General features: G+C 44.1%; 1 long non-coding RNA gene and 1 pseudogene across 1 annotated transcript in view; one reads left to right on the top strand and one right to left on the bottom strand.

The window, feature by feature from the left end:
- The window catches only part of LOC118495060, a 1,111,612-nt pseudogene that overhangs the window by 45,007 nt on the left and 1,038,719 nt on the right, over nucleotides 1-27,886 (top strand).
- LOC116034415 overlaps nucleotides 1,665-27,886 on the bottom strand; it is a 26,656-nt gene continuing 434 nt past the window's right edge. The window contains exons 2-3 of the long non-coding RNA XR_004897386.1: nucleotides 5,548-5,552; nucleotides 1,665-1,676 (exon numbers count right to left, since the gene is read on the bottom strand). This is a non-coding gene — a long non-coding RNA (uncharacterized LOC116034415). The remainder of the gene's footprint in view (nucleotides 1,677-5,547; nucleotides 5,553-27,886) is intronic.

The following is a 27,886-nucleotide window of genomic DNA, read 5'->3' as shown; positions in this document are numbered from 1 at the left end:
TGCGTGTATGTATGAGGCCGTCTCCACCGCATCCATCTGTGAGGTTGTCAGCTTTGCGTCTGCCTGGCTCAGAGCGCCGTCCAGCAAAAAGCCACAAAGCTTAACACGCTCTCAAAAGTTAGCTTTGGCTGCTTCTCCCTTGCCATGATTACTCTGCTACCAGCCTCTGTCACGTCCCGTGTGGAGCTTGTGAGCGCGCAGCTGAGAAGGCAGCTGTCGCTGTCAAATCTGTCCCTGGGAAAAGTAACGTTGCGCCGAATTGAAAAAGGAACTACGTTTCGTTACCAAATTTTCAGTAGTAGCGCGTTACACTACTTTTTACCCGGAGAAGTAGTTACGTTACTGTAACGTGTTACTTTTGATGTTTGACCCATCCTCCACCCCAACCAACCTCCCTAAGCGGATTGTCGGCCTTTCATATTACTCGCTACCGTAGTCGCTCTCAATACATTAGTCTAACCGGCAATTTCCACTGGATGCGGAACGGCTCCGGAACGTCGGCGGAGTCATTAGGTTTCCATTAAAGTCAATGTGTGTATTTCCACTGACTGCAGAAAGTCTGCGTTCCTACTCCGTCCCAGCTCCGGCACACGGCAGATAGTGCGGGACAGGAAGTCAAGCAGAGGAAACAAAATAAAAATCCGGTTAATTTTCAAAGTAAAATCCACCGTGCTCACGGCGGATCATATTCCCCACTTCACCTTGAAAACACAGCTCAGAGTAGTTTCCCCTCTACTCCTCTGGATGGAAACTAACTGTTGTTGGTTTTGTGGTTCTGTTCTACGTGAATTCGCGAGATCTCGTGGGTCGTCGTGACTACAGCTGTCAGTCATGGCCGCAGCCGTGCCGCAACAAATCCGGACCTGGTGGGTATTGACGGACGGCGGAGCACGCAGCCGGTCCGCATCCAGTGGAAATCCACAGTCACAAACGTGCTGACCAGCACGAAAAAAACTAGATAAACGTCTGTGTACACGAATCAATAGATTAAATTACGTGTCCATTTCACGAACTGCCGTGAGACTGGGTTGAAATATAAGGCTGGAACCAGGCTAAAACTCGAGCTGCGGTATAAGAAAAACTCTACAAGAGGACAAAGACGATTTTAATCAATAACATTTTCTGAATCTGAAAGTCACAGCTGCTTCTACTCTGGTCGATTGATTGACAGGCGATCAGTGTTGATGGATTTATGAATCACAGGCCGACACAGACACAACTTTGCTTTGCTCTTCAGCCTCGCTGGGCTTTTGTTCCGACTTTCATAACTAATTAAACCAAACAGATGTCAGAGTGTGTGTTGGCTGACAGCCAATAGGAAATGAATGAAGTTTTCCTTTTCCTGAACTTTGACCCACTTCCAACTCGCCCGACTGGCTCCTGGCTCTGATATAACACAAACAATACTGAACTGAGTGCAACAAAAAGTATTTTAATTTTTTTTTAAGTATAATTAAATGAAAATCTCACTTTTTACATTTAGTGCATTACTTTATGGTGGCGATAGAGCTACGTTTTTTACATAAGTAAATGTTGATTGCACAATGTATTGGCTTCAGAATAATGAGTCAGCATTTAGAGCCGGATTTAACGCAGTGCCATAAATTGGGCTTAAGCTGATTTTAAATGCACAAAAGTGGGTCCAGAAATATGGAAATCTACAGTTTTCCATGGCTCTGATGTGTCCAAAGCTTTTTCAATAGAAGATATAATAACTTTAAGAAGATAAACTTTGGAAATCTAAAATTTGCCATGTTTTATTGCAACAAGTCCTCCAACCATAGGACGATATAGGTAATTTATTCCTACCCTCTAACACAGTGGTTCTCAAAGTTTTTTCAATAATGTACCCCTTTTGAATTGTCTATTTATTCCACGTACCCCCTGACCAGCGCTAATCATTTTTGGTAGAAAAAAAGTCTATATAAAGAGGAACAGTGGAGCGCTGTCAGCGATAGATTTACTAAACAACAGCCTCGTAACTGAAGAAAATCATTTAAATGCTGATGAGAAAATGAGACAAAAACTATAAAAAAAAGACAAAACCTTGGAAAAAGATGGTAGAAAGAAGGAAGGAAGGAAGGAAGGCAAGAATAGGTCGAAAATAGTATCAAAAACTTCAAAAACAGTGACATAACTTCGAAAAAAGCGAGAAACTTTTTTGGTAGAAAAAAGTCTACATAAAGAGGAACAATGTTCTGGACAACAGCCTTGTAACTATTAAACATTTTGTTAAATATCTCACGTACCCCCTGCAGTACTGTAAAGTACCCCTAGGGGGACACGTACCCCCATTTGAGAAACGCTGCTCTAACAGGATCCTGTAACCTACAGGATCCAATTCAAAATTCGCACCATAACCTATAGCAGTGGTTCCCAACCTTTTTTCCATGGCGCCCCCCCTACTCATGTCTAAGAAGAGCTGAGCCCCCCCTTCCCCCCCCCCAAAACCGAAGTTGAGGTAACTCTTGAGATAGAGCCTTACTTTCTTTTTTGATACAGAAGAGTTATCAGATAGTCAATAGTGATGCCGTGGCGGGATGATAGCAGCTAGCAGCTAGCAGCTAGCAGCCAGCAGCTGACCTGATGACAGCAGGGTCCCAGGTCAAGAGGTCCCGGAGGTCTCGAGGTTTACAAAAATATATAGTTTTCATACAGACTTTTGTATAGGCTACATTATATATTCTAGTGTATTATCATAATTTGTTTATTATCATGTATTATCATAATTTTTTTTTTTTACCTCAACCTCAAACCAGATAAAGACTTGCGCCCCCCCTGTGATCTTTGCCACCCCCCTGAGGGGTGCCCGGACCCCAGGTTGGGAACCACTGACCTATATGGCTCTACATGGTCAGGCCCCTGATTATCTTGCCAACATAATTCACCTACACACCCCCTCCCGGTCTCTCAGGTCTGTCAACCAAAATCTGCTATCCACGCCACGCACTCGTCTGAAGACACGTGGGGATAGAGCCTTTGCCGCTATGGCACCCAGCCTCTGAAATGCTCTGCCAACCAGCATTACGTTTGCTGAGAATGTGGACTGTTTTAAGGGACAAGTGAGCACTCACTTGTTCAGGCTAGCTTTTGGGTAACCTATGTCTTTTATTTATTGCTAATTGTATCTGTTGTATTTGTATTTTATTCTACTGACTATTTTTTACTATGTTTTTATTGTCTATGCACATTGTAAAGCACTTTGTGACCTTGTCTGTGAAAAGCGCTGTATAAATAAAATTTCCTTACTTACTTACTCGCGTCGAAAGGAGCCAGTTAGGGTGGTTCGGGCATCTGGTAAAGATGCCCCCTGGGCGCCTCCCTAGGGAGGTGTTCCAGGCACGTCCAGCTGGGAGGAGGCCTCGGGGAAGACCCAGGACTAGGTGGAGGGATTATATCTCCAACCTGGCCTGGGAACGCCTCAGGATCCCCCAGTCGGAGCTGGTTAATGTGGCTCGGGAAAGGGAAGTTTGGGGTCCCCTGCTGGAGCTGCTACCCCCGCGACCCGTTACCGGATAAGCGGACGAAGATGGATGGATGGATACTTACTTACAGCGACAACCACAACACACACACTGAAGCGCCGTGAATAGCCATGAAGCGTAGATTCGTGCCTGATCGCGCGCCTGGCCATTCATACCAGACGCACATTTCTCCACGCCGGTCACAAAGCGATCCTTCTCCTCTCTCTCTCTCTCTCTCTCTCTCTAACTCTTTGTGTGTGTGTGTGTGTGTCACTCTCTGTCTGTCTGTCTGTCGGTCTCCCTCTCCGTGTGCCTGATCGCGTTTCGCTGTAGCCACAGCTGAGAAGTCAAGACAGCCCAAATCACCATGAACCTGGGTGTTTTATTTTGAAATTAATTTTATTTTGTAAAGTATCCGGCTGCACTGTGGCCTTCCTGTATGTGATTACCTGCCTGGCTTGACACATGACACTCGTGGCTCGCTCCGCGCCTGATCGCAGCTGGTATGAACGGACAGATTGGATAACATGAACGCCTAAATTGAATTATTTCCGCTTCGCGGCTCTTCCGCGCCCGGTGTGTTTTGTCTGTTATACGCAGCCCGCAGTTTGTGTAAATGTCACGTTATTTTTAATCTATTGATACATGTTCACAGGGACGTTTTTCTCGTTTTTTACGTGGTGGCCAGCACGAAAATGTGATGTAATCTATTTCAATGGGAAGCATATTTCGTGGTCACAGCATGAAAACGGTAGGGAGCAGTATAAAGAGCCGAAAATCCGCGTAGGGAGGTTGGTCGGGGGGGTGGATGGGTCACACAACACAGGACTTTCACCCGGGCGAGCGGAGATCGCGTCCCGCGTTTGGTTTCCCGTAGTCTTCCTAATCACAACCATCGCGCGTCCCCCAGTGGCCGTCTCCCGGCGTGTGAGGCGTCCTTTCCCTGTAATGTTTTTCCTAAACCCAACCTCCGCCATCCCGTTATTGTGGCGCGTCACCAGCGGCCGTCTCCCGGCGTGTGAGGCGCCCTTTCCCCGTAGGGTATTTCGTGCTGGCCACCACGTAAAAAACGAGAAAAACGTCCCCGTGAACACGTATCAATAGATTAAAAATAACGTGACATTTACACAAACTGCCGTGAGACCGGGTTGTTATACGACCCACAGGAGCGTTTTCTGTCCTCAGATCTTAACCAGAGAACGTAACGGTCCTGGTTTTAAACACGTCATTAACGCTGATTAGGTTTAGGCACCAAAACTACTTACTTAAGTTTAGAAAAAGGTTGTAGTTTGGGTTAAAATCAGACCATACGTCACTTCTTGAAGGTTATGCATGTGACGCAGAACGTGGCGTAGCTCTGTTTGTTCCGTAAAGTTGAAAACAAACTTTGGCAGACCTTTGAGTTGAGATTATTTACAGTTGTGTTAAAGTATAACATAAATTTATATAATATAACATTAACCTGAGCGCAACTCAGCTGCTGATGTCAGAAAGGACTGTTGTCTTGACTCTGTCTCGTTAAAGCCTATTTTTTACGAAAGTATGTGGAGAATGGGGTTATATAACTGTGCCATTGTTTCCAGAGACAAATGAGAGGTGACGCTCTGCAGTCCGGCTTCTAACAGGAGAGAGACGGAGAGGAGGAGGAACATCCCACTGAGTCCTGCCAGGCTGGTAATGAGAGTAAAAATTCCTGCTCAACACAGGAGAGAGAGAAACTGCTGACTGTCCTGTTACATGTTAACCTGCACGGTCACAACTAACCCTAACCCTAAATATCTCAACATATGCTCGTCAGATTATGAAGACGTTTGATATGTATCAACAAGTCCCCCAAATCATATGACGATACAGGTTGTTTATTCCTACCCTCTAGTCCAGTGGTTCTCAAACTTTTTTCAATAATATACCCCTTTTGAATTGTTTCTTTAAGCCAAGTACCCCCTGACTAGCGCTAATTATTTTTGGTTGAAAAAAAGTCTATATAAAGAGGAACAGTACAGCGCTGTCAGAGATAGATTTACTAAACAACAGTAACTGAAAACTTTTAATTAGCAATTAAATGCTAATGAGAAAAGGAGACAACATCTGTAAAAAAGACAAAACCTTGGAAAAAGATGGTAGAAAGAAGGAAGGAAGGAAGGCAAGATTAGGTCCAAAGAAGGAGACACAAATGTCACATTTTTGGTAGGAAAACAAAATAGTCTACATGAAGAGAAACAATGTTCTGGACAACAGCCTTGTAACTATTAAACATCAGGGCTCATACGCATTTTAACCAATACTTTTCATGACTTTTTGGCAAGTTTCTATGAGTATGTATTCCTGAAAATGTCAGTCGACATTATACAATAAGAATAAAAATCTGTGTTAAAGTTTACCCTCAGAGGTTTAACAAATAAAATGGACAATTTATGTGGTTCATAGTGGGAGTCGTAATATACTAATAATATAATAATACTATATATATATATATATACATACATACAATAGGATGATGTGAAAATACATTTATTAAATCACAAATTATTATGTTGTGTTAAAAAAAGAAATTCCATGACTTTTCCAAAACCTTCTGGGTCTTTTTATGTTTCCAAAACCTTTCCAGGCCTGGAATTTGCATTTTTTAAATTCCATAACTTTTCCATGTTTTTTCAAAACGTTTGAACCCTGAAACAATTTGTTAAATATCTCACGTACTCCAATAGTCCTCCAAAATACCCCTAGGGGTACACGTACCCCCATTTGAGAAACACTGCTCTAATACATGTGTCAAACTCAAGGCCCGCGGGCCAAATCCAGCCCCTCGCAAATTTTGACCCAGCCTGCATATCGATTTAGTCCTACCAGACTCTGGTCCATTAGCCTGGACCTACCAGACTCTGGTCCACTAGCCTGGTCCTACCAGACTCTGGTAAATTAGCCTGGTCCTACCAGACTCTGGTACACTAGCCTGGTCCTACCAGACTCTGGTACACTAGCCTGGTCCTACCAGACTCTGGTAAATTAGCCTGGTCCTACCAGACTCTGGTCCACTAGCCTGGTCCTACCAGACTCTGGTCCATTAGCCTGGTCCTACCAGACTCTGGTAAATTAGCCTGGTCCTACCAGACTCTGGTCCATTAGCCTGGTCCTACCAGACTCTGGTACATTAGCCTGGTCCTACCAGACTCTGGTCCACTAGCCTGGTCTTACCAGACTCTGGTACACTAGCCTGGTCCTACCAGACTCTGGTCCACTAGCCTGGTCCTACCAGACTCTGGTCCATTAGCCTGGTCCTACCAGACTCTGGTCCACTAGCCTGGTCCTACCAGACTCTGGTCCATTAGCCTGGTCCTACCAGACTCTGGTAAATTAGCCTGGTCCTACCAGACTCTATATTAGCCTGGTCCTACCAGACTCTGGTCCACTAGCCTGGTCCTACCAGACTCTATATTAGCCTGGTCCTACCAGACTCTGGTCCATTAGCCTGGTCCTACCAGACTCTATATTAGCCTGGTCCTACCAGACTCTGGTCCATTAGCCTGGTCCTACCAGACTCTGGTCCATTAGCCTGGTCCTACCAGACTCTATATTAGCCTGGTCCTACCAGACTCTGGTCCATTAGCCTGGTCCTACCAGACTCTGGTAAATTAGCCTGGTCCTACCAGACTCTATATTAGCCTGGTCCTACCAGACTCTGGTCCATTATCCTGGTCCTACCAGACTCTGGTACACTAGCCTGGTCCTACCAGACTCTGGTCCATTAGCCTGGTCCTACCAGACTCTGGTCCATTATCCTGGTCCTACCAGACTCTGGTCCATTAGCCTGGTCCTACCAGACTCTGGTCCATTTCATTGGTCCAGAGAGTCTGGCCTCTCTCCATTGACAAGTGTTAACTTCCTTGAAGGCGGGTACTCTGAAGTTTAAAACTATTGGATCTGCCCAGACAGAACTTTCACTTCAGGTATTTGTATTCACAAATACAGGGTCGAGTAATGTGACAGCAAACTAAACTAACACTGCAGAACATGCAGAGAGACTTTTCTCATCTTTCATCGACCCGCTCCTCGCTGAGTGTAGTGTGTGCTTAGTGTAGTGTGTAGTGCGTAGTGTAGTGTGTGTGTAGTGTGTAGTGCGTAGTATAGTGTGTGTGTAGTGCTTAGTGTAGTGCGTAGTGTAGTGTGTGTGTAGTGCGTAGTGTGTAGTGTAGTGTGTGTGTAGTGCGTAGTGTATTGTGTGTGTAGTGTGTAGTGCGTAGTGTATTGTGTGTGTAGTGTGTAGTGTGTAGTGCTTAGTGTAGTGTGTGTGTAGTGTGTAGTGCGTAGTATAGTGTGTGTGTAGTGCTTAGTGTAGTGCGTAGTGTAGTGTGTGTGTAGTGCGTAGTGTAGTGTGTGTGTAGTGTGTAGTGTAGTGTGTGTGTAGTGCGTAGTGTATTGTGTGTGTAGTGTGTAGTGCGTAGTGTATTGTGTGTGTAGTGTGTAGTGTGTAGTGCTTAGTGTAGTGTGTGTGTAGTGTGTAGTGCGTAGTGTAGTGTGTGTGTAGTGCGTAGTGTAGTGTGTGCGTAGTGTGTAGTGCGTAGTGTAGTGTGTGTGTAGTGTGTAGTGTAGTGTGTGTGTAGTGTGTAGTGCGTAGTGTAGTGTGTGTGTGTAGTGTGTAGTGTAGTGTGTGCGTAGTGTGTAGTGCGTAGTGTAGTGTGTGTGTAGTGTGTAGTGTGTGTAGTGTGTAGTGCGTAGTGTAGTGTGTGTGTAGTGTGTAGTGTAGTGTGTGCGTAGTGTGTAGTGCGTAGTGTAGTGTGTGTGTAGTGCGTAGTGTAGTGTGTGTGTAGTGTGTAGTGCGTAGTGTAGTGTGTGTGTAGTGCGTAGTGTAGTGTGTGTGTGTAGTGTGTAGTGTATTGTGTGTGTAGTGTGTAGTGCGTAGTGCGTAGTGTAGTGTGTGTGTAGTGTGTAGTGCGTAGTGTAGTGTGTGTGTGTAGTGCGTAGTGTAGTGTGTGCGTAGTGTGTAGTGCGTAGTGTAGTGTGTGCGTAGTGTGTAGTGCATAGTGTAGTGCGTGCGTAGTGCGTAGTGCGTAGTGCGTAGTGCGTAGTGCGTATTGTAGTGTGTGTGTGTAGTGTGTAGTGTGTAGTGCGTAGTGCATATTGTAGTGTGTGTGTGTAGTGTGTAGTGCGTAGTGTAGTGTGTGCGTAGTGTGTAGTGCGTAGTGTAGTGTATGCGTAGTGCGTAGTGCGTATTGTAGTGTGTGTGTGTGTAGTGTATAGTGTGTAGTGCGTAGTGTAGTGTAGTGTGTGTGTAGTGCGTAGTGTAGTGTGTGTGTAGTGCGTAGTGTAGTGTGTGTGTAGTGCGTAGTGTAGTGTGTGCGTAGTGTGTAGTGCGTAGTATGTGCGTAGCGACCGGGCCCAAATGCTCTGCCTACGCTAACGCCAGTATCCTTCCTTCACCACACATTTAATACTAATATAAGTAGCCTTGTTGCTTTGGGGTCAACTTTTGGGCTCAGGTCCGGTGGTCTGATGTGAAAGCCCTCTCTCTACTTTATATTCCATTATATTTTTGATATATTTTGAATGTCATCTCTGTTTTCCTTCTCATAGGATGAATAAAGGTATTCCAACCATAAATTGGTGCGTAAACACACACACACACACACACACACACACACACACACACACACACACACACACACACACACACACACGGTGTGTGTTTCCTGAGCCAGGAAAAAAATGTGGTACAGTATACCCACTACAATACATCAGACTACACCACTGGTCATTAACATTGTAAAACGGATGCAGTTTGGTTAGTTTTAGGCACCAAAACTACATAGTTAAGTTTAGAAAAAGATGGTGGTTTGGGTTAAAATCAGACGTTACTCCACTTCCGGTTACGCACGTGTTACGTTTGACTGTCCCTGCTGATTAAACATTGCTTTATGTATCTATATGTATGCCATGACGGCGATGAAATGAAAAAGTATTTGGATGCTTCTGGTGATATCAAAAGAAGACAAATCCAAGCCAGATGCAATAAGGGAAAAATGATCTGACATCAACACAAACTTTTTTTGGGATCCTTTTTCTAAAAACTGTCTGGCTTGCAGCTTGATGACAGTCAGCAGAGTCTTGTTGATGTCGAACAGCAGAAGGGCGTTACCGTGTGTGTGGCGGACTGAAGTAGTAAAGTGAGCTAAGCTACGCTGACTCAGGCCGCACTGAACCAAGTCGGAGGGATTTCCACAGCAGCGCCAGAGTCGCCTGACTCTAAACGTGTTTGTTTCTAAATCCCCAAGCTGCACAGGAAACTGCTGCATTGAGATATTTGTGACAACAATGGCATCGGTGACTCATAAAGTGATACACGCCCGCTCACTTTCAGTATTGTTAAAATGAAAGGTATTCCCCCCCGCATCACCTGTGCAAACACACAAGCGAAAAAACATTTCTGGTAAAACCATTCATGCACGGGTTGTATTTCATTGTTTCAGCAACCGATTTATCTATTATAAAACTTCCAAGGTTAAGTTTCAGGATTACAAATGTGGCCTTAATGAACTCCCGCACACTTTCGGCTCCAAGTTGAGTGACAATGCAATGTTTTAGGTCAACTATACCTTTATCAGACTGTGAACTCACACAAAAATAAATATTTATACCAAAGACACAGGCTGAATATGGGACTAATTGTTCAATGTTCCTCTAGTTCCTCTTTAAGGGAGATGTCCATCTGTCAGTCAGTCCACTTTGCTCCAGACTTAAATATGTCAACATCTGTTGGATGTATTGTGATGGAACGTGGTTTATCATTCATGGTCCCCTCAAGATGAACTGTAATAACTGTTGTTGACAGGGTTTTAGATTGACACCCGCCAAACTGCCAAATCCGGGTAGAAATGAACTTTGGCGTAAGATGACGTAGTATTAATAGAGACAACGGTAGGGAGTAGTATGAAAGCCCGAAATTCCGCGTAGGGAGGCCAGTTGGGGGGGTGGATGGGTCAAATAACACAGGATGTTCACCCAGGAGACCAGGAGAGATGTATGTATGTATGTGTATGTATAAGTGTATGTATGTACTGTATATATGTATATGTGTATGTATGTATACATGTATGTATGTGTATTTATGTATGTATGTGTATTTATGTACTGTATATGTATGTGTATTTATGTGTATGTATGTACTGTATATGTATGTGTATGTATGTATGTATGTATATGTATGTACTGTATATGTATGTGTATTTATGTGTATGTATGTACTGTATATGTATGTGTATTTATGTATGTATATGTGTGTGTATGTATGTATGTATGTATGTATGCATGTATGTATGTGTGTATGTATGTGTATTTATGTATGTGTATGTATGTATGTATATGTGTATGTATGTATGTATGTATGTATGTGTATGTATAAGTGTATGTATGTACTGTATATATGTATATGTGTATGTATGTATACATGTATGTATGTGTATTTATGTGTATGTATGTATGTATGTATGTATGTATGTATGTGTGTATGTATGTATGTATGTATGTATGTATGTATGTATGTATGTATATGTGTATGTATGTATGTATGTATGTATGTATGTATATGTATGCATGTATGTGTATGTATACATATATATTTACTTATAAATATAAATAGATAAATCCTGTTTTGCAAGGCTGCATGTAAACGAGAATATTAGCGCTATATTCACTTACATTAACCATGTAAAGAGCTTAGTCGGAATATTGTCTTTTTCAAAATAAGGGCAAAAAGCGAAACATTACGTGCACGTAAACGTAGTTTGTGTGGACAGACGGACAAAAACAAAGTAGAAATCAATCAAATGAAATGTGAAAAAGTCTGGCTCAAAGCTAGTGTGGTCAGGAAAATACTGTACATAGACGAAAAGTAGTATTTCCGTGAAAGCACTATTGCTTTTTTCAAAATGTACTTCCACTTTCACTAATGAGCTTCGATACCAAATGACTTCCTGCTTTTGGGCGAGCTTCCTCAACATTACCCTTTCCTGCTGGATGCATGCGGAGCCTTGGATGCATTTTGGGGACATTGTTCTCCGCTGTAATTCAGCTCAGATATTGTGAAACTACAGCAGATAATTATCTCTCTTAAAAGGCTATCTTGTGTCTGATCTGGCTTTATTTTCCCCCGGCTGAAAGCCCCGAGGCCTCTGCCATCACCTCTTCCTCATTCGAGGGAGTTTCCAGGTATGCTGATCACTAAACGGGTTTCTTATATTCTTTTTGTCGACTGTAAACTGAAGTGTTTGGTTTACTGTAAGTACAACATTAACTACAAAGATAACCGCCTTAAAAAGCCGGCTCGCCACTGACTCATCGCCCTCTGAGGCCAAACATATTGCAGCTGATAACATGCACTTTAAGTTGATGGTTGGGAAGTAAATGGAATTTGCAATTGTATTTCAGAACGATGCGGCCAATTCTTATCACATATTTAATAGTTCTATCAAATTTTGTAATCGCGATTAATCGCATGATTGTCGATAGTTAACTCGCGATTAATCACAAATTAATACATTTTTTTTTGTGTTGTGTACATTAAAAGGGATATTTTTCAAGTTTTTTAATGCTCAAGTGGTATTAGAGACTCAACGTACAGGTTTCAGAACGCTGCAGACCGGCGCTTTGCAAGTATGCAGTGGCACTCATACGTTTATGAACCCATGCTAAAATTGACTAAAAAGAGGAATAAAAAAATCATCTTTTGGAAATTGATCTTAATGCCTTAATTGAAAAAATGAGGAAAAATCCAACCTTTAAGGTCACCAATTTTCTTTGTGAATGAATAATGTATCATAAATAAATAAATGTTCTTCCTTAAAATACAGGGGGCATTAGTAAGTACAACCCTATGTTAAATTCCCATAGTGGCAGGCAGATTTTTATTTTTAAAGGCCAGTTATTTCATGGATCCAGGATACTATGCACCCTGATAAAGTTCCCTTGGCCTTTGGAATTAAAATAGCCCCACATCATCACATCCCCTTCACCATACCTAGAGATTGGCATGGGGTACTTTCCATAAAATCATCTCTCAATGCAAATCAAACCAGCTATTAGGCTAACTGAAATAAAACCATAATTGGTTCATAATTGTAATTTGAGATTGTATCAGAATAGGTTTACATGGTTTAATTTTCAAAAAACACCATATTTTTGTTGTACTGCACATTCCTGCAGCTCCTCTTTTCACCCTGTGTTCAGGTCTCAGTTTTAGCTACAGAGTGAGACCTCTCACTGCTGTAACATCTTTGTTGTCAGTCGCACATGCTCAGTAGCTAGGTAAGGACTACATGAGCTAGCTAGCTGTTTCTCCAACTTCAGTAGTACAAGGCAGGATTAGCTGGGAGACTTCTTCTAAACGAGGGTGCACTTCCAACTTTGCGTGGAATACCCACAGAACAGGGACATGGAAGTAGTTCTTTAAAATTTATTTTGTAGATTATGGTGAACTAGTGTGTGTTGTAGCAGTGTTTTGCCATTGAGAACAAGCTAGCATGCTAGCGCTAGCATGCTAACGGTTAGCCCCCTAGGCCCCTCGTTTCGGCTAGTGACGTAGAAAGCCGTGCAGATTTTGACCAGCTCACCCAGAGACTGAAGGCAGGACACATTCAGAAACCATATCTCACTCTAAACAGCATGGATGGTTTTTCAAAGTTTGTATGCATGTGGAAGCACCAGAGACACAAAATAACTCCCCAAATCCCAGAAAAAGTGATTTTTTTCATAACATGGGCACTTTAAAGTTTTCAAAACAAATCTAGTTGTAGTCTTGCAATGTGTAACCATGCCAGATCCCCAGTCTTTACATATTATGACTGAAACGTTAGATATGAAATGATTGTCTCTAGATGTGAGATGGTGTCAGACTTTAGTTTGTATATGGAGGCCAGACACTAGAAGACATTGAAACCTAATTTAGCGTGTATGTGGAGGTTTTTTAAAACAAAGGAAACTCTGCCAAAAACAGGCGATAGATTCCTTTCCCATCATGAGTAGACAAGTTCCTCTTTCTGTTTTATTTATTCTGGTGTGTCACGTTCATCGTCACAAATTTGCCGGAATAGAGGGTTTAAAAAAACAGTAGAAAACAGCATGTTATTTATTATATCTGTCACTTATTAAGTCTATCTTTGAAGCTCGATGCTGATTAATTTGGAACTTTGTTCGAGCACTGCTTGGGCACAGACTTTGGGAATTTGCGGTTGAGTTTGCGTCACAGCGGAAAAGGGGGCGGAAACTAATGCGTCCACCAGGGTGTCATGGTTCCATCACTGCCTATCGGAACTGATGAATACCTGTGACTACTGCCACTGTCATTTGTTTTGGGAATGAACACAGACTGTAACCATCCAAAGATAAACGCCAGATGTTCGTGAGCTTTTATGTCCAGTTGAACTGGGCTGTTTATACCATGATGATGGGAGGAGGGGAGCACTTGGTTTTCACAACTTCCTTACAACAGACTGACTCGAAAAAGTGGCAGCGTGCATCTCTGATTTACAAACATTATCAGTAAAGAAAACAATGTGTTTAAAAAGATGCATTTGATGAATTAGATGCTCTGTGGAGTCGAGAGACGCCAGAAATGCAAACAAGAGTGAACCCTAAATGTTTAAGAAATGCCCTTCTGGAGATATAGAACATTTCCATTCTCACTTTTTGCATCTCAATACTAGTAAAGGGTAACTACAGTGTATTTTTTCAACCTGGACCCTATCTTCCTATGTTTTTGTGTCTAAGTGACTGATGTGAACAACAATCTTTGACATTGGTCCAGTATTAAAGTGCTCATATTCTGCTCATTTTCAGGTTCATAATTGTATTTAGAGGTTGTACCAGAATAGGTTTACATGGTTTAATTTTCAAAAAACACCATATATTAGTTGTACTGCACATTGCTGCAGCTCCTCTTTTCACCCTGTGTTCAGGTCTCTGTTTTAGCTACAGAGTGAGACCTCTCACTGCTGTAACATCTTTGTTGGCAGTCGCACATGCTCAGTAGCTAGGTAAGGACTACTAGCCAGTCAGAAGCAGAGTATGAGGGCCCTGACAGTAGCTAGGTAAGGACTACTAGCCAGTCAGAAGCAGAGTATGAGGGCCCTGACAGTAGCTAGGTAAGGACTACTAGCCAGTCAGAAGCAGAGTATGAGGGCCCTGACAGTAGCTAGGTAAGGACTACTAGCCAGTCAGAAGCAGAGTATGAGGGCCCTGACAGTAGCTAGGTAAGGACTACTAGCCAGTCAGAAGCAGAGTATGAGGGCGTGCCCTGACAGTACCTAGGTAAGGACTACTAGCTAGAAGCTAGTGCTGCTAGCGGTTAGTCACCTCGTTCTCAATGGCAAAACACTGCTACAACACACACGAGGTCACCCTAATCTACAAAATAAATTGTATAGAACTACTTACATGTCCCTGTTCTGCAGGTATTCACCGCAAAGTTGGAAGTGCACCCTCATTTAGAAGAAGTCTCCCGGCTAATCCTGCCTTGTACTACTGAAGTTGGAGAAACAGCTAACTGATGTGGTATTAGCTAAAGCGGTTAGCACACACCAAATGTTTCGGCCGACTGAAGGCAGGACACGTTTTGTATGCGTGTGGAAGCACCAGAGACACAAAATAACACCCCAAATCCCAGAAAAATGTGTTTTTTTCATAATATGGGCACTTTAAGCGAGATCGCTTCAGTCGGTAGCGGCTAAACAAGCTACAATGTAAGTTAACAGGGTGATTGTCCAGCTTGTATTTACCTTCCCAAAAGTGCTCGTTTTATACGCGTTTTATAAACACAAAGTATGCACATATCTCTGCATTTCAACTCTGTGGCCATTTGTGGCAAGAAATGTGATGTGTTGAGTTCATAACTTGTTTCTGTTAAAAACAAGTGGACAAAAAGACCGTAATCTTTCCCACACGTGAACCAAGTGAGCATAAACGTGACTATAACACATATAGATTGTGCTGAAGTTGCTATGATCAGATATTGCAGGAAAACAAATGATATGGATGGTCATGCAGACATCTCCTCCCCTGAAAAACGCCCCCATAGGTTGTTTGTCCGAGCATCAATTACGACCTATATTTAAGTTTATAGTGTTGGCGCCCTCTAGTGGCCGTAGTAGTTCTGACGGGATTACAGCAGGAAGTAAGGGTGAGGAAGTATAAGAGCGCCAAATGTCCTGGTAAGGAGGGAGGTTGGGGGGGAGACTTTCACCCAGGAGACCAGGGTTCATGTCCCGTTTGGTAAGAAAAGGAAACAGAGTTTTTTAAAAAGTAAAAGTTAAAGTTAAAGCTACATTGTGTAAGAATTTCTCCCATCTAGCGGTGAAACTGTATATGACAACCAACTGAATATTACTTTCTAGCCCTTCCTTCCTAACCCTAACCACGAAATTATCTCTTAGTATCTCCATCGTTTACACGCAGCCACTCCAATATTAACTTTGGTCTTGTTGCTTTGCCTGTCACGTTGTCGTTTTAATTCTCTTTTTCGCTTCCCTGGCGAGTAATCTCCCCCTGGCATTCGTCACGGTGCCACTGAGTGTCAGAGGGCGAAATGCGGAGGTATGTCCCTCTTTGGCTAATGTATTTTAAAGATGGAGGCGGAACATGGCGGCCGTCATTCGAGCAACTCGCTCGTATGTATTCTGAATGATTGTGAACGGCAGATTCTACGCTTAGAATACTTTGATTAGTTGGTGGAAGTAATTACACATGAATGAGCACATATTTGTGAAAGAACAAAGTTTTTTTTTGCAATGTTGGTTTAAGTAACGTCAGATTTTAACCCAAACTACAACCTTTTTTTAAACTTAAATAAGTAGTTTTAGTGCCTAAACCTAACCAACATGCGACCGTTTCACAGCTTTAACAACGTGTTTAGAACCGTGACCGTTACCTTCTCTGGTTTAGATATGAGGACGGAAAACGCTCCTGTGGGTCATGTTACGGGGGGGGGGGGGACGACATTTGGTCGTATGGTTTGGAGGACTGGTTGGTTTGGTTACATTCAGTATAAAAAGTTTGCAATGTGTGCAAACACATTAAAATATTTCCTTAATGTTACAAAACAATCTGGACGACATTACGTTTCTCTCTAAACTTATTTGCTGTAAATTAGTCACATATTAATGTAACTCCTAGAAGGCAGAGTTGGAAGAGGAAATGTGTGTCCACACACGATGACACAGTGTGTGTTTCCCCTATTGGTCACCATTCATTAAGTCCAAAAATGGCCAGAATTCATTTCGTTATGAAAGAGGAGGAAATACTGAGGAAACACTCGATGATAAGCAATTCCTGTTTGTTTCTGGCAACCGCAAAATGTTAATGCTAATACATAGACAACACATATGAGCCATTGTGTGTGTGTGTGTGTGTGTGTGTGTGTTTCTGATCCAGTGAAGTGTAACCTGTGTAGTATGTGACTGAAAGATTGGTAAACTCCAACCACTGCTGTAATGTCATCTGAGTGCCAAAGTAAACACTTCCTCAAAAGAATAAATGTAGTGGAGTACAAGTAGAAAGTAGCAGAACATGGAAGTAACACCATTATGCTACTTGCACACTGGTTACTTCATATATAATATTATACATATTTTATTTTGTTATATACTGTATGTACTATGTATGTAGGTTGTACATTGTACTCTACACTGAGTCCTTGTATATACATGTGCATTCTTTTAATTACTTATTTATAATTTCTAGGATAATTCTTTTATTTTCTGTATGTGTGTGTGTGTGTGAGTGTGTAGTTGTTGTAACCTGCTACTGGTACAGAAATTTCCAATTTGGGATAAAGTCTATCTATCTATCCATTTATCTATCTATCTATCTTTCCATCTATCCATCCATCCATCTATCCATCCATCCATCCATCTATCCATCCATCTATCTATCTATCCATCTATCCATCCATCATCCATCCATAATCCATCTATCCATCGATCCATCCATCTATCCATCTATCCATCCCTCTATCTATCCCTCTATCCATCTATCTATCCATCTATCCATCCATCTATCCATCTATCCATCTATCCATCTATCCATCCCTCTATCCATCTATCTATCCATCTATCCATCCCTCTATCCATCTATCTATCCATCTATCCATCCATCTATCCATCTATCCATCCCTCTATCTATCCATCTATCCATCCATCTATCCATCTATCCATCCCTCTAACCATCCATCCATCCATCCATCCATCCATCCATCCATCTATACTCATTACTACTGTTATAACATGCAGTAATCTGGACCCCTGAAAGTTACCCTTTAAGTTATAATTGTCTCTGAAGTGTTTCCTTCCGATCGTCAGTCTGATGATAAACCCATTAAAGGAAGTACTTAGAACCGTACTGCGTTATCGTAACAGTTTAATTATTCTCTTTCAGCTTGTATACTTCATATCGCAACTTCCTGAAATTCCTTCCTGAAGGCCTCGGTCATGAAAATCATGTTGTGCAGATGTGCATTCTTTTAATTACTTATTTATTTCTAGAATAATTATTTCATTTTCTATGTGTGTGTGTGTGTGTGTGTGTGTGTGTGTGTGTGTGTGTTTGTGTTTGTGCTGTTTACATTTGAATGTAGCAGTCACTTCCTGCAGTCACTGACATGCTGCGTGTTTGAAAACCCCGTCAGATGGTCAAGGTGACAGCATTGTTTCTGATCCAGTGAAGTGTAACCTGTGTAGTATGTGACTGAAAGATTGGTAAACTCCAACCACTGCTGTAATGTCATCTGAGTGCCAAAGTAAACACTTCCTCAAAAGAATAAATGTAGTGGAGTACAAGTAGAAAGTAGCAGAACATGGAAGTAACACCATTATGCTACTTGCACACTGGTTACTTCATATATAATATTATACATATGTTATTTTGTTATATACTGTATGTACTATGTATGTAGGTTGTACATTATATTCTACACTGAGTCCTTGCACATGTGCATTCTTTTAATTACTTATTTATAATTTCTAGGATAATTCTTTTATTTTCTGTATGTGTGTGAGTGAGTGTGTAGTTGTTGTAACCTGCTACTGGTACAGAAATTTCCAATTTGGGATAAAGTCCATCTATCTATCCATCCATCCATCCATCCATCCATCCATCCATCCATCCATCCATCCATCCATCTATCTATCTATCCATCCATATCTATCCATCTATCCATCCATCTATCTATCCATCTATCTATCCATCCATCCATATATCTATTCATCTATCCATTCATCCATCCATCCATATATCCATCCATCTATCCATCCATCCATCTATCCATCCATCTATACTCATTACTACTTTTATAACATGCAGTAATCTGAACCCCTGAAAGCAGTTTAATTATTCTCTTTCAGCTTGTATACTTCATGTCGCAACTTCCTGAAATTCCTTCCTGAAGGCCTCGGTCATGAAAATCATGTTGTGCAGATGTTTACAGTCATCCCGAGGAAAATAATTAATTCCACAGTAACTGAACAATGCACAATTTAATGTCATTGTGTGCAAACTGTTTCCTGTGAGTAAGTCGAGTGTCTCTGGGATTTTGACTCCACGTCCCTGGACATGGTTGAAATGCCAACTTAGGTCGCTTTTCCGACCTGGTTAATTTATTAGTCATATCCTTGTTTACTTGCATACATAAAAAATAAATAATTAAATAACTGTTCTCCACCAGCCACTTGCAGCGACAATACGTAGAATAAAATATATAAAACCAGATAAAAACAACATGGAGTGATGTTGCAACATTTTTTATTTGTCTCAGTTTGCATTCACACTTAAAGTTACGCAAACCAAAAAAGTTAGTTACTAGAACTTAAAGGGTAACTACCGTTTTTTTCAACCTGGACCATATTGTCCTTTTGTGTCTAAGTGGCTGATGGGAACAACAATCTCTGACATTGGTCCAGTATTAAGAGAGATCGCTGCAGTCGGCAGCAGAGAAACAAGCTACAATGTAAGTTAATAGGGTGATTGTCCAGCTTGTATTTACCTTCACAAAAGTGCTCGTTTTGCTGCTGACAGGCTCAGATTAATATTCTAAGTGTCTGACAACATTATGGAAAGGATTTCTAAGGAGGTCAACGTGAAAACATCAGGGAAATTGCGTTCACTAAACCCACCAGACTCCATGTAAAGAAACAGTAATTTTAGCATCGTAAAATACACTTCATTCAAAGTCGACAGAAACTGAAATAAAACCATTAAAAGCCGTGTTGGGTCGTCTTTCCACTTTAACCAACCATCACAACTCTAGTTTTGGTTGAAATAAACACATAGTTTACAGATTTACATGTGACAATTTGTTGGCTCTATACACGCTAAAAGTATTGTTTTTTAAATGGAGTCTGGTGGGTTTAGAGCTAGCGACCTCAGAACTGTTTCTGGTTAAACAGAAAGGTCTCAAAGAGGTTTTAAAGGTCTATCTCTGTAGGAATCATTTCTATAATGTCAGACACTTGACAATTGTCCTATTAATTTACATTGTAGCTTGTTTCTCCGCTGCCAACTGCAGCAATCTCGCTTAATACTGGACCAATTTCAAAGATTGTTGTTCCTATCAGTCACTTAGACACAAACATATAAAAAAATAGGGTCCAGGTTGAAAAAACATGGTTGAAATAAATGGTAGTTATCCTGTAACTGTTGTCACCGCATGATGGTCACCTTTTGTCGGTTAAACACAACTATAATGTCCACTGAAATGACCGCCACCTCAAATACTGGCGTCTTCTCTACAGAAAGTCGCCAGATTTGTCGCTAGTCACTTTTGTGACAAAGTCGCTAAGGGGTCGGGGGGGGGGGTCTGAAAAGTTGCTAAATCTAGCGACAAGTTGGCAACACTGTTAGCATAAAAGGGAGAAAACCAAGCAGTGGACCAAACCACTGTGAGGCAAGGAAGGGGGGGATTCTAAATGTTTCTTAACTTAAAATGCACTTTTTTGCCCCGTTTGTATTGTTTACCACTTACACAGTTATTTGAATTATATATTATGTACCATACGGCGGCAATAGCCCCGACCAAGCGCGTTTACTTATAGCGCTAAAGGGACGGCAATAGTCCCGACCAAGCGCGTTTACTTATAGCGCTAAAGGGACGGCAATAGTCCCGACCAAGCGCGTTTACTTATAGCGCTAAAGGGACGGCAATAGTCCCGACCAAGCGCGTTTACTTATAGCGCTAAAGGGAAGGCAATAGTCCCGACCAAGCGTGTTTACTTATAGCGCTAAAGGGACGGCAATAGTCCCGACCAAGCGCGTTTACTTATAGCGCTAAAGGGACGGCAATAGTCCCGACCAAGCGCGTTTAGTTATAGCGCTAAAGGGGCGGCAATAGCCCCGACCAAGCGCGTTTACTTAAAGCGCTAAAGGGACGGCAATAGTCCCGACCAAGCGCGTTTACTTATAGCGCTAAAGGGACGGCAATAGTCCCGACCACGCGCGTTTACTTAAAGCGCTAAAGGGACGGCAATAGTCCCGACCAAGCGCGTTTACTTAAAGCGCTAAAGGGACGGCAATAGTCCCGACCAAGCGCGTTTACTTATAGCGCTAAAGGGACGGCAATAGTCCCGACCAAGCGCGTTTACTTATAGCGCTAAAGGGACGGCAATAGTCCCGACCAAGCGCGTTTAGTTATAGCGCTAAAGGGACGGCAATAGTCCCGACCAAGCGCGTTTACTTATAGCGCTAAAGGGACGGGAATAGTCCCGACCAAGCGCTTTTAGTTATAGCGCTAAAGGGACGGCAATAGTCCCGACCAAGCGCGTTTACTTATAGCGCTAAAGGGGCGGCAATAGTCCCGACCAAGCGCGTTTACTTATAGCGCTAAAGGGACGGCAATAGTCCCGACCGAGCGCGTTTACTTAAAGCGCTAAAGGGACGGCAATAGTCCCGACCAAGCGCGTTTACTTATAGCGCTAAAGGGACGGCAATAGTCCCGACCAAGCGCGTTTACTTATAGCGCTAAAGGGACGGCAATAGTCCCGACCAAGCGCGTTTACTTATAGCGCTAAAGGGACGGCAATAGTCCCGACCAAGCGCGTTTAGTTATAGCGCTAAAGGGGCGGCAATAGCCCCGACCAAGCGCGTTTACTTAAAGCGCTAAAGGGACGGCAATAGTCCCGACCAAGCGCGTTTACTTATAGCGCTAAAGGGACGGCAATAGTCCCGACCACGCGCGTTTACTTAAAGCGCTAAAGGGACGGCAATAGTCCCGACCAAGCGCGTTTACTTAAAGCGCTAAAGGGACGGCAATAGTCCCGACCAAGCGCGTTTACTTATAGCGCTAAAGGGACGGCAATAGTCCCGACCAAGCGCGTTTACTTATAGCGATAAAGGGACGGCAATAGTCCCGACCAAGCGCGTTTAGTTATAGCGCTAAAGGGACGGCAATAGTCCCGACCAAGCTCGTTTACTTATAGCGCTAAAGGGACGGGAATAGTCCCGACCAAGCGCTTTTAGTTATAGCGCTAAAGGGACGGCAATAGTCCCGACCAAGCGCGTTTACTTATAGCGCTAAAGGGGCGGCAATAGTCCCGACCGAGCGCGTTTACTTATAGCGCTAAAGGGACGGCAATAGTCCCGACCGAGCGCGTTTACTTAAAGCGCTAAAGGGACGGCAATAGTCCCGACCAAGCGCGTTTACTTAAAGCGCTAAAGGGACGGCAATAGTCCCGACCAAGCGCGTTTACTTATAGCGCTAAAGGGGCGGCAATAGCCCCGACCAAGCGCGTTTACTTATAGCGCTAAAGGGGCGGCAATAGTCCCGACCAAGCGCGTTTACTTATAGCGCTAAAGGGACGGCAATAGTCCCGACCAAGCGCGTTTACTTATAGCGCTAAAGGGGCGGCAATAGCCCGACCAAGCGTGTTTACTTAAAGCGCTAAAGGGACGGCAATAGTCCCGACCAAGCGCGTTTACTTATAGCGCTAAAGGGACGGCAATAGTCCCGACCAAGCGCGTTTACTTATAGCGCTAAAGGGACGGCAATAGTCCCGACCAAGCGCGTTTAGTTATAGCGCTAAAGGGGCGGCAATAGCCCCGACCAAGCGCGTTTACTTAAAGCGCTAAAGGGACGGCAATAGTCCCGACCACGCGCGTTTACTTAAAGCGCTAAAGGGACGGCAATAGTCCCGACCAAGCGCGTTTACTTAAAGCGCTAAAGGGACGGCAATAGTCCCGACCAAGCGCGTTTACTTATAGCGCTAAAGGGACGGCAATAGTCCCGACCAAGCGCGTTTACTTATAGCGATAAAGGGACGGCAATAGTCCCGACCAAGCGCGTTTAGTTATAGCGCTAAAGGGACGGCAATAGTCCCGACCAAGCTCGTTTACTTATAGCGCTAAAGGGACGGGAATAGTCCCGACCAAGCGCTTTTAGTTATAGCGCTAAAGGGAGGGCAATAGTCCCGATCAAGCGCGTTTACTTAAAGCGCTAAAGGGACGGCAATAGCCCCGACCAAGCGCGTTTACTTATAGCGCTAAAGGGACGGCAATAGTCCCGACCAAGCGCGTTTACTTATAGCGATAAAGGGACGGCAATAGTCCCGACCAAGCGCGTTTAGTTATAGCGCTAAAGGGACGGCAATAGCCCCGACCAAGCGCGTTTACTTATAGCGCTAAAGGGACGGCAATAGTCCCGACCAAGCGCGTTTACTTATAGCGATAAAGGGACGGCAATAGTCCCGACCAAGCGCGTTTAGTTATAGCGCTAAAGGGACGGCAATAGTCCCGACCAAGCTCGTTTACTTATAGCGCTAAAGGGACGGGAATAGTCCCGACCAAGCGCTTTTAGTTATAGCGCTAAAGGGAGGGCAATAGTCCCGATCAAGCGCGTTTACTTAAAGCGCTAAAGGGACGGCAATAGCCCCGACCAAGCGCGTTTACTTATAGCGCTAAAGGGACGGCAATAGCCCCGACCAAGCGCTTTTAGTTATAGCGCTAAAGGGACGGCAATAGTCCCGATCAAGCGCGTTTACTTATAGCGCTAAAGGGACGGCAATAGTCCCGACCACGCGCGTTTACTTAAAGCGCTAAAGGGACGGCAATAGTCCCGACCAAGCGCGTTTACTTAAAGCGCTAAAGGGACGGCAATAGTCCCGACCAAGCGCGTTTACTTAAAGCGCTAAAGGGACGGCAATAGTCCCGACCAAGCGCGTTTACTTATAGCGCTAAAGGGACGGCAATAGTCCCGACCAAGCGCGTTTACTTATAGCGATAAAGGGACGGCAATAGTCCCGACCAAGCGCGTTTACTTAAAGCGCTAAAGGGACGGCAATAGTCCCGACCAAGCGCGTTTACTTAAAGCGCTAAAGGGACGGCAATAGTCCCAACCAAGCGCGTTTACTTATAGCGCTAAAGGGACGGCAATAGTCCCGACCAAGCGCGTTTACTTATAGCGCTAAAGGGGCGGCAATAGCCCGACCAAGCGCGTTTACTTAAAGCGCTAAAGGGACGGCAATAGTCCCGACCAAGCGCGTTTACTTATAGCGCTAAAGGGACGGCAATAGTCCCGACCAAGCGCGTTTACTTATAGCGCTAAAGGGACGGCAATAGTCCCGACCAAGCGCGTTTAGTTATAGCGCTAAAGGGGCGGCAATAGCCCCGACCAAGCGCGTTTACTTAAAGCGCTAAAGGGACGGCAATAGTCCCGACCAAGCGCGTTTACTTATAGCGCTAAAGGGACGGCAATAGTCCCGACCACGCGCGTTTACTTAAAGCGCTAAAGGGACGGCAATAGTCCCGACCAAGCGCGTTTACTTAAAGCGCTAAAGGGACGGCAATAGTCCCGACCAAGCGCGTTTACTTATAGCGCTAAAGGGACGGCAATAGTCCCGACCAAGCGCGTTTACTTATAGCGATAAAGGGACGGCAATAGTCCCGACCAAGCGCGTTTAGTTATAGCGCTAAAGGGACGGCAATAGTCCCGACCAAGCTCGTTTACTTATAGCGCTAAAGGGACGGGAATAGTCCCGACCAAGCGCTTTTAGTTATAGCGCTAAAGGGACGGCAATAGTCCCGATCAAGCGCGTTTACTTAAAGCGCTAAAGGGACGGCAATAGCCCCGACCAAGCGCGTTTACTTATAGCGCTAAAGGGACGGCAATAGTCCCGACCAAGCGCGTTTACTTATAGCGCTAAAGGGACGGCAATAGTCCCGACCAAGCGCGTTTACTTATAGCGCTAAAGGGACGGCAATAGTCCCGACCAAGCGCGTTTAGTTATAGCGCTAAAGGGGCGGCAATAGCCCCGACCAAGCGCGTTTACTTAAAGCGCTAAAGGGACGGCAATAGTCCCGACCAAGCGCGTTTACTTATAGCGCTAAAGGGACGGCAATAGTCCCGACCACGCGCGTTTACTTAAAGCGCTAAAGGGACGGCAATAGTCCCGACCAAGCGCGTTTACTTAAAGCGCTAAAGGGACGGCAATAGTCCCGACCAAGCGCGTTTACTTATAGCGCTAAAGGGACGGCAATAGTCCCGACCAAGCGCGTTTACTTATAGCGATAAAGGGACGGCAATAGTCCCGACCAAGCGCGTTTAGTTATAGCGCTAAAGGGACGGCAATAGTCCCGACCAAGCTCGTTTACTTATAGCGCTAAAGGGACGGGAATAGTCCCGACCAAGCGCTTTTAGTTATAGCGCTAAAGGGACGGCAATAGTCCCGATCAAGCGCGTTTACTTAAAGCGCTAAAGGGACGGCAATAGCCCCGACCAAGCGCGTTTACTTATAGCGCTAAAGGGACGGCAATAGCCCCGACCAAGCGCGTTTACTTATAGCGCTAAAGGAGACTTTTAGCTTCAATAAGAACGACAAAGGCACCTGGCACCAAGCGTCCATATTTTATGAGATGAGTGTGAGAACGTGTTGGCCAGCTATATTCATTGTTGCTTTGGTTCTTTACATGGGGCATGTTAACAATAAGACAATATGTACCCAGTCTTTCAAAAACAAACTACGGAATCTCTCTCAGCATGTGCAGAGTGCACAACAATAACAAATCTGAAGAGCCTGCAGGCTAAAAAATGCTATGATATCAACATATTTTCACTCCAACAAACTAAGAAATGCTGAAATGCAGCTGCGAGTGTTTCAGACCACAGATTTACTGTTTGGATTAGTTGGCACCAATAGAGATTTCTGGTTAATCCTCCATTATATGGTTAAAACTAGTTCCTCTTGTCTCGCTGCCAGCACCACACCTGAGTCATGACATCAACACCACGCACCTCAGGCAACAACACTTTCACTGAGCTAACAGAACTTCCACCACTTCCTTATATCAGCTGCACTTGAGTTACGGCCACAGTAACAAACTTCCAGGAATGCAGAAACACCTTCAACGGGGGAGTGAAAGTAAAAGTACTGCACTTCGGTACTGTTGCAATCGCATTAAGTGGCGGTTTTATTGACTGATATGCACTCTTGTTTAATGTGTCACACCCACAGCAAACAGACTGAGTCAACAACATAAATCACTCTGACAATCATTATTAAATGGGATCGCTTCAATCATCACTGAAACAACAAAACCTGCCTGCATCCATCCAAACCAAAGACCCTTGTACTTCACAATAGAGCCCTGCGCGGGACTGTTTTCTTCATCCCGCTCCCGCCCGCTCCTGGCGAATTTCTGACCATTACCGCCCGCACCTGCAACGTGTGTGTTAACACTCCCGCCCGCTCCCGCAATGTGTACGTCCACTCCCGCCCGCACCCGCAAAACTCTGAGAATTTATGCCCGCACAATAATAGAGATGCATTGACGTTATGTCTTCTCCCGTCCCGCATGAGAAAACACGTCATTTTATAGGTTAATAGGGAGAAGATGAAGGTAAAGAAGGCAGGTGCTTGCTGCTGTTAGACGGGGAGGAAGGAGCAGAAGGAGAGGGAGAGAGGAGAGGGAGAGAGGGGGAGGAAGGAGCCGAGGATGAGGGAGAGAGGAGAGGGAGAGAGGGGGAGGAAGGAGCCGAGGATGAGGGTGGATGGAGCCTTGGCTCGGAGCTCCCCCGTCCTGGGAGGCTCAGACACGCTGGTGTCTGCTCAAAGATGGCCTATGCAGTATATACTCAGTTAGTATATATGTATATATACTCAGTCAGTATATATGTATATCTATGGTTTCTGCTGGCGTGGGGGGGTTCCAGGCTACATCCCTATCCCGCAGTGTTTTTTTTAGCCGCCCACTCCCGCCCGCAGCAAAGTTAAAACCGCCCGCTCCCGCGAGATTTGCGCGGGACCCAATCCCAATGCAGCCCTCTACTTAAGACTTGATTAATGTGTATTCTCACTCCCATCTCGTACAAATCTGGACGATTGGCCAGGTGCCTTTGTCGTTGTTATTGACGCTAAAAGTCTCCTTTAGCGTCATATAACGCGCTTTATCTAAACGCGCTTGGTCGGGACTATTGGCGTCCCTTTGACGCAGTTATGTTAAGGAAAAGGTGGAGGGTGGGCTTACGTTTCCGTGACTCGCGGGAAGAACGGAACGGTTGAGTTTAGGGAAAGGTCGTGGGCGGGCTTACGTTTCCGTGACTCGCGGGAATAACGGGACGGTTCCGTGACTCGTGGGAACAATGGGACGGTTGAGTTTAGGGAAAGGTCGTGGGCGGGCTTACGTTTCCGTGACTCGCGGGAATAACGGAACGGTTGAGTTTAAGGCTAAGGTCATGGGCGGGCTCACGTTTCCGTGACTCGCGGGAACAACGGGACGGTTGAGTTTAGGGAAAAGTCGTGGGCGGGCTTACGTTTCCGTGACTCGCGGGAATAACGGGACGGTTCTGTGACTCGTGGGAACAATGGGACGGTTGAGTTTAGGGAAAGGTCGTGGGCGGGCTTACGTTTCCGTGACTCGCGGGAATAACGGAACGGTTGAGTTTAGGGAAAGGTCGTGAGTGGGCTTACGTTTCCGTGACTCGCGATACCCGGTCTCCTGGGTGAAAGTCCTGTGTTTGACCCATCCACCACCCCAATTTCGTCCTTACATACTACTCACTAAACCCCGTGTAGCTGCTAATCTCCCCGGTACGTTCTACAAACACGCTGAAGGGCGCTTTTGTCGTCGCTTCAGACGCTGACAGCCACTGTCCAAACGTCCGTATTTTACGAGTTTGGAGTGAGAACGGGTTGGTTTTAAGACTATTTATTTAGGCATTATACTTGTAGCTTTGTTAAGATTTCTGTTTAAGATTTTGGTTTTATTGCTTTAGGATTATGAATTAAAATACACAGAAGTTTTTCTGTTGCATGAATATATACATTTTTTGTAACCCTTGTGTTGTCTTCCTGTCGACCATGCAACTTTTAGTTTTTTCTGGGTCAAAATTTAAACTTTTTTTCAACGTTTTGGACGTCTTTTTCGACACTTTTATCGCTTTTCCACTGTTGTTTTTGTCA

The sequence above is a fragment of the Sander lucioperca genome, chromosome 5 (assembly GCF_008315115.2).
Source record: "Sander lucioperca isolate FBNREF2018 chromosome 5, SLUC_FBN_1.2, whole genome shotgun sequence".
NCBI lineage: Eukaryota > Metazoa > Chordata > Actinopteri > Perciformes > Percidae > Sander > Sander lucioperca.
Note: the sequence above shows the minus strand (reverse complement) of the source record. Positions and strands in the feature narration are given on the sequence as shown.